Below are 12,590 nucleotides of genomic sequence, written 5' to 3' on the forward strand. Positions count from 1 at the left end.
AGATTTTTTCAAACTATGTTTATACCTAAACGCTATTTAAAGAAGAACTTGATTTGAAAGTGGAAATTTATAAAGATTTTAAAAGTAGAAATTGAACTACCTAACAAGGCGAAGCTGAAGAGCCAATTTTCACAAAAAATGGACTTGGGCATTTTTCATATGAGGCCGACGATCTGTCTGTCTCTATCTTGGTTCGAGATTCTGCCGCGAATATCGCGAGCTAGATACGTAGTCGCCGATGATCCGCACAGATGCTGGAGGGGTGTAACTTCCGCCGAGTTCTTAAGGGCAAGAGTTACGGAAATTCGTGTGATGTCGGGCGGGATGCTGCTCGAACTACTTGGCGTGTTTGCCGGAGTACTTAGTCATCTTGTCGTTGAATGAAAATCGTAGTTGAATATCGGATCACGTAGGTAAGTAGCTGTCTGGAAGAAGAGCTCGAACGCTAAAATGCTAGTCACGAAGACGCAACCTCCGACGAGCTCTGGGTGGTACGACCTTAAATGTTAGTGGATCGTTCTTACTGAAATTGTTGTAATTAACATAGTCTTAGGTATCGCTTCTTCAATCCTCGTCCGCTCTGCTAATTATACGAATCTTTGATTCCTTTATGTGAGGTGTGTGAAGGAGTCTTTATGCAAGATTATGTTGGGAAGCATTCGCCATCATTTCGTGGTACCTTTTTCCCATGAAGTATGGTAGGTTTCCTGGCTACGAAGTCATCAATGCATTTTCTGACCTCTTCTATAGAGTTGTAATGTTTCCCGGACTAGAGCGACCTGAACAGATGATAGTCTGCAGGGGCCACGGCTGGGGAGTATGCCGCATGCGACACGACTTCCATTCCTAACGCATCGACAGTGTCCCTCGTCCTTTGTGCCGAATGTGACCGAGCACTGCCGTGTCGCAGGATTACGTGCCTACTCTCTTGACCCGTGAAAGGTCCTTTTCTCTTCGGTTCATCGTATACATTCGTTAAATGTTGCTCGTAAAAATCCGCAGTCATTGTTTAGCCAGGTCGAAGTGTGACGCCTTTCAAATCCCACTGAAGTGGCAGCAACAATTTTTTGTCGTGAATATTGCTGCGGACTTGCAAGGTTCACCAGGGCTGACCCATGATTTTCTTCATCACGAAGAGATCACGATTTCTCCATTATGATTTTGTGCACGAAACTACTCTTTTCAAACCGAGGAAGCAGTCACGTCGCTGCATCAATTCCGCGTCTTTTGATTTCTTCGCTCGGTTCGAGGCGGATCAAGCTTTCTGAATTTGACCGAACTTTCTGAGGCGAAGAGACATCGGTTGCGTGTAACGGGATATCTTTCAAGCGGAAGATCGACACTTTAGAACGTCACCATTTAACTTACACTAAAGTTACGACCGATTGGATAAGACGTCTCCGAAATTTATTTGCACATCTAATAATTCTGTTCGAATTTGTTGCGTTCGTTCAGTCCTGGATGACTAATAAAATTGACTTCATGGAACTGACTAGTCACGATGAATTAAAGTTCGGAGAATTCGAGGTTCACGGTATGATGCAAGTGTTAATGCACCATCCCTCGTAAAATTATGGTTATTAATAAAATACACGTCCCAATTATTACTTCTTCAAACTTCACATGCTCCTCAGATTAAAATCTTTGATCCCTCCACAATTGTGCTGGAGTTCTACGCATTCGTTTAACATTGGATTAAATTGACGATCGAAACATTTTAATCGTGTGATACTAGATCAACTTTTTCCCGAAAAAGCAAATATGTCTTTCACAATTTCGGTTATTCTGTTTCTTTGCAAGATAAAACGCTTTTGTTATTAAGTGAATCAAAATTAATTGTACTCGTATTTCTAATCGGCGTTAACACTAGCTCTCGCGTCTTGTCGTTGAGTTATTGAATTAAAATCGTGGTGTAGTGTAAAGAATTGTGGATAAATATTAATTTGTGAGACGGATGTGTCCAGAAAAATGTTAGTCACGAGAAAACAGCCTCCGCAGATTTCTAGGTAGTACTATCTAAATATCGATGAACTTCCTCAAAAATATTGTTATTAAAAGGAGACTCATGTCAATTATTACTTCTTCATTTTTCAGAGGCTCCTCGAGTAAAATTCACACATTTTTTCTGTACCTAAATATTGCGAAATGATTGCTGTTTAGTTGTGCTGAAACTCCATCGACCCATTTAAAGATGATGTTACGATACAACGCAATTCGTTGAACCAACTGACGCGCATAGTTCGCGTCGATTTGTCTCACAAGAACAGACGTTTGCTTTTAATCGTAATGTTCCTCGCTGAAATACAGAAGTTAATCGAACATCCACAGCTTGTATATATTGCACGGGAGTTGGGAATTAGATTTCTCCATGATTAAGCTATGATTCAATTTAATGGATCTGGAAATGGCGGCTTCCCGACCTGTGCTTTCACAATTATTGAAATTACAAATACGCTTTCATGGTGGAGTACTGAAAACATTTCGTTATTCAAGCACGTATGATCAAATTGCTCAAAATCCGAAAAGAACCTTGTCAATTTAAGAAATTCAAACGAACCAGTTATTTCCTTGTAACTGTAAAACGAAAGAAATTCACGGACGTCCTAAGTATTGTAAAATTTTGTTTAATTCTGCTGAAATACGATCGATCCACTGAACAATAAATTCAGATCTTGCACAAATCATTATCTACACACATTGTTATCGTTATTGCTGCACATTCCAGTATGATTCTTTCTCTCAGATTCTCTACAGAATCTATGGGGTTTGAATAAATTCTATCTTTCAAATAACCCCACAGAAAAAAGTCAAGGGGACTTAAATCAGGTGAACGGGCTGGCCAACGTATTGATGTATAAACGCAGTTATGCAAACAATAAAGAAAAACGTTATAAGAAATGTTTAGAATGTAATGGAGAAGCGTTTGAGCATCTTCTTCAATAAAGACATTTTTTTGAAAATATCTCGAGATCTAATAATTTTTTGCCATGTGTACCCTAATCATTTTTTTTCGTAGAATGAACGTAGAATGGACATATGCATTTCTATTTAAAGAAATGATGCAATTGTTAATTGCACATGCACTGCTGCATCTAAAAAAATTTAAAGTCCTACAGATGTAGTTCTCTTCGAACCATTTATCTTTCTCCTTTGGCATTTTTTTTTTTATAAATGCAATAATAACGGAGTTACGACTTGTAACAATTGCGTGAATCACCCTGTAGTTTAGCGCTCCACGCTTTTATTTGGTGTCGCCGATGTGTAAAAAAATTATCTTCTCCTTTTTAGTGCTCATTTAATATAAGCGTGGTTTTGAAAAAGTTGTTTTCGCTAGGGCTTCTCGGTAATTTGTTAAACACTGTCGGCGGATTGAAACAAGTATTGCTAGACTGTTTCGGATATCTGTCGGTTTTGTCTGCGCGGAGTTATCGTAGCGATAGAGCGACGCGAATTTCTCGCGGAATTCTTTCGCAGCTGGCATTCTTAACGATCGCCAGCCGAGAAAATCTGTCGATCAGTTTTTCTCTGTACGAGGGAAACCGTCCGCAGGGAGCTGTAGGTGCTCTAATACGTAATGGTTACGTAAGAAGAGTATGCAGCATGTCCTAAATAAGAAACGGGAGTAGCGGAGGCACAGTTGTATTTATCCGGGAATTTTAAACTATTCGGGACGCGACGTATCGCTGCGCGGTATATAATTAAGCGATATTCGACTAGTATTGATATAATGTGGAGCTCATTAAAATTTCATGCATACCTTACGAAATTCGTTCGCGCCGCCGGGAACAGCCGACGCCGACGCGTGGCGGATCATTTTTAAACGGGCGACACGGGATTTTCCGGTTCGTCATTAATTTTCAAGCATTCTGGAATCTGTTTTCCGCACTGCCTCGCGCGGAACTCGCTCTGTTATTTTAATCCAACCGCCGACGGTAAGAAACCGTCGCGACGCGTAGTGGCAGCCGATCTAGCAGTTCGTTCAGATTTCAGCACTATTTGGAAGTTTGAGGATATAACTAGACTGCAGATCTTTATGCATTCATGAAGAAATGGTTTCGGGGTGAAATATAAAACAGTAAAAGATTAGAAACATTTGAGAATATTGCGATGTTCTTTCGAACGTAACGAAATCAGTAAGGGATGAAATCAATTTTTATTTTAGTCCTGCTTCCCACACAACCAATGTAGGATATTTTTATTTTGCATATATACAAGTCGGTGTACAAAGTATTCATACATCTTTTAAAAACGAATAAATTTTTCAAAATTGGTCTCAGCAACTTGAATTTTTTTGAGACATTAGAAGGGTGGTTAGTTTACTAGCTAATGTGTAAATAATTTTTTTTGTAATTGTTATTGGTCGCAATTACGAAGGGAACAGTAAAGACCACGATTTTTAAATGTTTTGTCTGTGTCTGTAATGAAAATTTGATACATGTATTTTGTAAATCTAAGCAAGTTATATATATGTACAAAGTTTCATTGAAATTGGCTGACGGATAAAAAGCTATGGGAATTTACGGTTTGCGATTCATTTAAATCGCAGATTCTTACGATTTTTGCTATTTTCAATCAATTATATTTCGTAACATCCTTGATCGATTTCGATGAAACTTTGTACAAGTATACAGGGTGTCCCAAAATTCGTGAAAATCCCGAAAGAGGGTGGTTCCTGAGACCATTCTAAGAGACATTTTCCTTTGCACCAAAGTCAACTGCGGCTTTGTTTAGGAGTTATTAACGAAAAACACGGACCAATCAGAGCGCGCCCTGGCCCGGCGCGCCAAGCCGCGCCGGCAAGCGAGTGTCGCGGTACGCCGTGACATCGCATCGTGACGGCGCTGCGGCCCAGGGCGCGCTCTGATTGGTCCGTGTTTTTCGTTAATAACTCCTAAACAAAGCCGCAGTTGACTTTGGTGCAAAGGAAAATGTCTCTTAGAATGGTCTCAGGAACCACCCTCTTTCGGGATTTTCACGAATTTTGGAACACCCTGTATAACTGACTTAGACCTACCAGAAGCGCCTTCTAAATTTTCATTACAGGTACAGATAAAAAATTTAAAACTCGTGACCTTTGCTATTTCCTTCGCAATTGCGACTAATAACAATTTAAAAAACATATTTACACGTTAGCTAGTAAACTAATTCTTCTAACGTCTGAAAGGAAACACAAGCTGTCGGGTCCAATTTTGAAAAAGTAATTCGTTTTTTTAATGTGTACGAATACTTTGTACACCGACTGTAGATCCGCAGTCTAGATATTATAACAATGTAGGTCGTTGGATCCGTTTTCACATCAGCTACAATAAATATTTTGAAGACAAAAATATACAGGGTGCGGCACAAATTAGTCCCCACGATTTTCCAGCCACTTCGGATGGTCGGGCAGAAAAGTGTTCCGTACCAAAGTTAATCAGTATTTAACCGACAAGAAATTGCGATTTTTAAATGAAAAAAAGATCGATTCTCAACAAAAAAATCAAGGTCGCTGTAATATCTTTAAATGGAACTGGGTATTTTTAACTTCGTAATGCGAAGACCTAATTCGGATGACCTTGAAAGAAAATATCGCCATGAATCTATTGCCAGAATATTTGAAACAATTCGACTGTACGTAATAGCAACGCCCTCGCAATTAGAGGTAAACAAATGAACGCAAACATTGCTTCAGAATTTACTTATGCATCTTCAAGGCAAAAAATTGCAAAAAGAATGAAAATTTTTTTAGAAATATTAAACACAGTAGCGGACGAAAGTTTAAGACCGCTCTAAAGAAGACGATAACTTTTTTAATATTGTACTATACGATTTGAACTTTTTTGGGAAGCTAGGGCAATTAGTTTACTAAAGGATGCGAGAAGAAATAATTTCAAAAATTCCAATTGATCGGAATTGTTAAAAAAATACTAAAAATTGAATTTTTAACTTTTTTATGTGCGCCTATATTGAACATTTAAAAAATACATTTTGGAGATCTGCGTCAATCAAACATATTCTGAAAATTGTGTAAAAATCGGTCGACGTTGCAATGAGCTACAAACGTTTAATGATGGTAAAAATGGCAGTTTTCACGAATTATTGCCGAAAATCGTGAAAATCTGCAATTTTTACCATCTTTAAACGTTTGTAACTGATTGCAACGTCGACCGATTTCGACGTATGTTTAATTGACACAGGTCCACAAAGCGTATTTTTTAAATTTTCAATATAGGCCCACATAAAAAAGTTAAAAATTCAACTTTTAGTATTTTTTCAACAATTCCGATCAATTGCAATTTTTGAAAAAATTTCTTTTCACATCCTTTAGTAAACTAATTGCCCTAGCTTCCCAAAAAAAGTTCAAATCGTATAGTACAATATTAAAAAAGTTATCGTCTTTTTTAGAGCGGTCTTAAACTTTTGTCCAGTACTGTAGGTTCGGGGCAAGGTTCACAAACGAAAATTAGTAATTCTTTCAACAAAGTGTTCATTTTTAAATGCTTGTTGAAATTATAATTCTTATTAAATTCTATTAATATCGATATTATCGGCATCGCTAAACATTTCGAAAGTAACATTACTTGTCATATCCAATCCGCCTAGAATGCTGCAACCCGTCCGACAGTGGTGCACGTCACTTGCTGCATAACTGTCGCGCGCGCCTATGACATACTTAACGCGTACACCTCTGTTGGTCGGATTGCCGCGTTTCGGGGATATTTTAAACCGTTGATAACTAGAGAACTTACAAGGAGGACCCCCACTCTGTCCCTCACGGATTTAGTCGAGATTTTACAGAGTTATAGATCTCGTTCCCCTGATTACGAAAATACCCCATTATAGGGGCAGACACTCAATAGTTTTCGAGATATTTGCAATTAAAGTTTCATAACCATAAAATATCAGTTTAGTTCAGATTTTTACCAAGCAGTGGTGTGGCGCGTAACAGCAGCGAGCTGAACTGCTACGCCGCGCCGCAGGCCCGGGTTCGAATCCCTTCGTGGTAAATTATTTTTTATTGTTTTTTTTCATGGAAAATGCATTTTCAATGTTAAATAAATTTTAAATAAAATATTTTTATTCCCTAAAGGACTAATTGAAAATGATACTTATTATTTTATAGAAGAAACACTAGATCTATTACTACATATACAAAAGATAATAATTATAAAACAATAATAATATTAAAATAATACATAACAAACAACAAATATATATACAAATACAAAATAGAATTGTTTGTTATGTATTATTTTAATATTATTATTGTTTTATAATTATTATCTTTTGTATATGTATAATAGTAACAAATCTAGCGTTTCTTCTATAAAATAATAAGTATCATCTTCAATTAGTCCTTTAGCGAATAAAAATATTTTATTTAAAATTTATTTAACATTGAAAACGCATTTTCCATGAAAAAAAAACAATAAAAAATAATTCACCACGAAGGGATTCGAACCCGGGCCTGCGGCGCGGCGCAGCAGTTCAGCTTAGTAAAAATCTGAACTAAACTGATATTTTACGGTTATGAAACTTTAATTGCAAATATCTCGAAAACTATTGAGTGTCTGCCCCTATAATGGGGTATTTTCGTAATCAGGGGAACGAGATCTATAACTCTGTAAAATCTCGACTAAATCCGTGAGGGACAGACAGGGACAGAGCCGGGGTTCTCCTTGTTAGCCGAAATCGTAATTTTTTCATTCTTCATTTTCGTTTTATATCGTCACGGAGAACCACCCCTTAAAGTCTCTCCCACCTGTGATCGAGCACCGTGTATAAAAGCTTGAACTAAAGCAAGAACTTCTCAGGTTCATCGTGGCAGGCTTTTTTCTCCGGAAAGAAAAGGATCGTTTCCTGCTTAAAGGGGCACTCTCAGGATAGAATTAGCCGCGCCGAGGGAAACCGCAGCTCGGGTCGTGATACCCGTATCATGTTCTGATCGCCAAATGAAATAATAAGGTAGTGAAACGTGAACGCATCGCGTGCTCGCGATTCACGATGCTTAACGCGCGGCTCATATTACCGCGGTATAATTAGTCGCCGCGGCGTTGCGTTTCCTTTGTGGATGCTAAATAAGATTATCCAAGCGGCGCGGCGGCGGCTGATCGCATCCGAAGGTTGCGCTTGTTACGTGACCGTGAGAGGACTACGTAGAGGGATCAATTCATGATTATGGATTTTGGCCCGTGTCCTGTGCTAAATTAGAAACACCGACACCGCCGGAAACTTCCCTTAAGTGATCGACTGGTCCCCTGCCATCTTCTTATCCGTACGTACACAGGACACTATCTTCTCAACATATCTGATCCAATTTCACACACATACAGGGTCAATCTTATTAATACTCGGACACTCTTGGGGAGACGATAAATTCTTTAACCACTTCGGTTATGGCGTCCTCATTCAAGGACGTACAGTGGCCGAAATTTCTATAAAGTCACTGTGTTTTGTGCCCGTGCGAAATCAATACGGGCCGGTTTATGTACTTCTTTAAGGCCTGGTTTACGTTGTATTTTTGTCCAGAAGAATTTAAAAGTTGTTGCACACGTCTTGTTGTTACTGGGAGCTCGAATTCAGCTCGAAATTCTGCTGCATTTTTCCTTTCCTTAGCGGCAGACCTCATTAATATTGAATGTTGTCTCTTTGACTATTTTTTATTACTACCTTTAACATGATTTTTTCCGTAATTTTCACGTAAATTGATATAATTATTAATCACAGTATATGACCGATTAGTTTTCTTAGCAATTGCGCGATTAGAGCAGCCCATATCTTTATAAGCACCGATTGATGCTTTTTCTTCACTTGTTAGTACTTTTCCTCTCGGCATTCTCATACACGTGAATCAAATTATAACAAACAGGGATTTCTGCGAGTTCTAAAACTAATACTTTTAGAATATTCGCTGTTTTCCGTAGTTCTCTGCTCAGAATACAGAGAAACACTAAGTGACTTTATAGAAACTTCGCACTTGTGTTCTGCACCACACAGAAAAAAATTAAAAAAAACGTAAATAGTAAACATAGCGGTCTAGAGTACGCAGTCCCTCTATCCGAGTGTCTACAAGGCACAAGACCAGATACGATAAATCAACAAAAATGGTGATATTTTTAAAATATCTATGAAAAAGAAGATGACTTTATAGAAATTTCGACCACTGTACTAAACAAATGCGTGATGTATCTGAATTCGGTAAATTTTATTGTTTGTAAACGTTGTCCTCGTATTGTCACAACGCGTTGCATCTCTACTTGGGAACCTCCTCGGAGATATTTTATACAACTGAAAAATCATAATTTAGTTGAAGGACTGCTTAGCAAAGCCACAATTTTTTTCCTGGAATAAATAATTCGTGATCGAACAGGTTAATGTTCGACCAAAATACTAAAATACCTTTTTGTGCGGACCTATATAGACAATTTAAAAAATACGTTTCGTTGATATGTGTCAATTATACATATTTGGAAAGTTTTATCATAATTTCATTGTGGTATCATCATTCATGATGGTAAACATTGCAACTGTCTTACATTTTTCCATGTCTGTATCTTTGCTGTTATAAGTAGACAGTAGATTTCATGCATTTATGACAAACAAATGAGTAATTGTTAAAATACTGCTGTACTATCTTATACAGTATTAATGTAAAACAAAACAGAGCAATTATTAAATTATTGATATATTATTAATGTGAAACAAAAATAAGTAATTATTAAAATACTGCTATATTACTATATATTATTAATGTGAAATAAAAGTGAGTAATTATTAAAATACTGGTTTATTACTAACTATACAGATAAAAATACTGCTGTATTATTAACTATACACTTAAAAATACTACTGTATTATTAACTATACACTTAAAAATACTATTGTATTATTAACTATATACAATTAAAAATACTGCTGCAACTATACATTTACAAATACTGCTATTCAATTAAAAATACTGCTGTGACTATACAGTTAAAAATACTGCTGTAACTATACACTTAAAAATACTGCTGTAACTATACAGTCAAATATACTGCTGTAACTATACAGTTAAAAATACTGCTGCAACTATACAGTTAAGAATACTGCTGTAACTATACAGTTAAAAATACTGCTGTATTATGAAGTTAAATATACTGCAGTATTATTAATACTACATTTAGTATTATTAAGAGCATATTCAAAAGTTTCACTAAAATTCCTGCTATATTACTATATATTATTAATGTAAAACAAAAATGAATAATTATTAAAATACTGGTTTATTACTAACTATACAGTTAAGAATACTGCTGTAAGTATACACTTAAAAATATTGCTGTAACTATACAGTTAAAACTACTGCTGTATTATTGTCTATACATTTAAAAATACTGCTGTATTATGAACTATGCAGTTAAATATACTGCAGTATTATTAATAGTACATTTAGTATTATTAAAAGTATGTTTAAAACTTTCACTCCAATTTCTTGTCATTCAGGTACAAAATTTGTATTTTGCATAAAGATCTGCTGTCTACATACATATCTACAGAACGTATTTCTAAAATTTTTCAATACAGGCCTACATAACAAAGTTGTAAACAACGCCATTCAATATTTTCTCTATAATTCCGACCAACTCCAATGTTTTCAAAATTTCTTTCCCACGCCACGTACTAAACTAATTGCTCTAACTCCTAAAAGAATCCAAGTCGTATGATCGAATATTAAAAATGTTATCGATTTTTCAAGAGCGTTCGAATATTTATGGGAGAATATTAATATTTATTAATCCTTGTGCCAATATTCGACATTGTCGTTCAGTAACGTTGTCGCTGCTGAACATTTCCACATGCTTCATATGCAAATTTATTTATAATTAAGTAAGAAATTAGGAATTTCCAACGACGTTGCTATTTGTCGACAAGATCATGTAGAGAATTTTGTACGAGGCCAATCAAAATAATTGAGCAGACCTAATTAAGCAAATTAAAATTTACAAATTAACAAAATGTACATTACAAAATTTTATTTCATTTTGCATCTCTCTTCAGAATAAAAAATAAATAGAAAATCTCCTCCAAAATCTTCTCAAAATAGAAATTTCCTCGAAATCTTCTCAAAAATCTTCTCACGAATAGAAAATAATTGACTAAACGTCGACAACAAAATATTGCAGACTCCTTTAACCGTTGCCTCAGAAAAATCTTCTACCCAGATGGCATGCCAACGAGCTCCAAGAGATTGTTAAGAATTTATGTACGACGTTCTTGAGGGTAGAAAATCTGTAGCAGACGGTCGAGAAAAAAAATCAAGAAACACCGTAAGCAAATTAAAGTACTCCCAGCGTTCTTGCAGCTGGGAAATATTTAATTCCCCCGGAATTATAACGTAAGTTGTTAATTATTCAGCCGTTTAGAGTTAGCGGTAGAAAGCACCTCCATTGTCGAGTCGTTTAAGCTTATTCCAGGAGGAAGCAAAAAATATAATCTTGCTCCCTAATTAGCAGTTTTAGGACGTGCTACGTTTCCGTCTCATCGCTGCAATGGCTCCGGGCGGAATGATTGCGAGCGTTTCTTCTAATTTTGCAAATGACCAACGCGCCGTTAGCGTTTTCTTGCGGGGGGCGTTGTGTTAATTAGACGGGGCGGGTGTTTGCGCGAATTCACGACATCCCCCAACATCGTAGCATTTTATAGAAAAATACCAGGGACCAAAAATAACAGTTATTCTAAAATTTTCTACGATAAAAATCATTAATAAAAAATTGATTATTATTGAAGATACAATACAAACAGCGGAGTTCTGTATCGTAGAAGGTGGATCGCAGTTCGAACATCTGATGTAACTTGATTTATATTGTAAGAAAGAATTTTTCATTGAAGATTACGTTTGCACAAAATTTTCAAGTTTGAGGTCATTTCAAGGTCATAGTGTATATTCTGTTAAATTCGTCTCGAAGTGAGAAACAATCCAATGATGTCCAAAACATATGGTGCCATTTAAAAAAGTCAAGGTGACCTTTACTTTTTTTACGTAAAAAGCATTTTCTCAGATTTAAGAATATGCGAACATGTAGCTCACCAAGTACTGAGAAACTTTTGTCTAAAACAGTTTTTAATTGCACTACTGGAAATGTCTAAAAAATGGTGACACAACTTAACTGACACACCCTGTATATACAGGGTGTCTCAAAATTAGGTCCGGAGCCGAAAATGAGAGGTTCCTGAGATCATTTCAAGCGACATTTTCCTTTGAAAAAATGTCGTCCGCGGCTTCGTTAACGAGTTATTAACGAAAAACACGGACCAATCAGAGCGCGAGCTAGACGCGTGCAGCCCGGCGCGCCGGCAGCCGAGTGTCGGTGGCACGCCGCGATGTCGTAACGAACAAAAGTTTCTCGATGATGTGAATCCTCGCCAATTTCGACAAGCTTTGGATATGTTGTCAATACCATGGTTCTGAACAACATTTCCCTTTACAGTTTCTGTCGATCGGCTTTAGTTTATGACATTATTGTAAAAATTTGTAATTGTAAATCGATCGATGTACTATTTCCTATCCGATTTCGATAATATTTGGATATGTTGTCAAGACCATGATTCTGAACAACATTTCCCTTGAC

The 12,590-nt window shown here is 36.6% G+C and overlaps 1 protein-coding gene across 9 annotated transcripts in view; it reads left to right on the top strand.

Annotated features, from left to right (window-relative positions):
* Positions 1-12,590, top strand: part of Cask (peripheral plasma membrane protein CASK) — a 601,001-nt gene that overhangs the window by 205,457 nt on the left and 382,954 nt on the right. The window lies entirely within an intron of this gene.

The sequence above is a fragment of the Lasioglossum baleicum genome, chromosome 19 (genome assembly GCF_051020765.1).
Source record: "Lasioglossum baleicum chromosome 19, iyLasBale1, whole genome shotgun sequence".
Taxonomy (NCBI): domain Eukaryota; kingdom Metazoa; phylum Arthropoda; class Insecta; order Hymenoptera; family Halictidae; genus Lasioglossum; species Lasioglossum baleicum.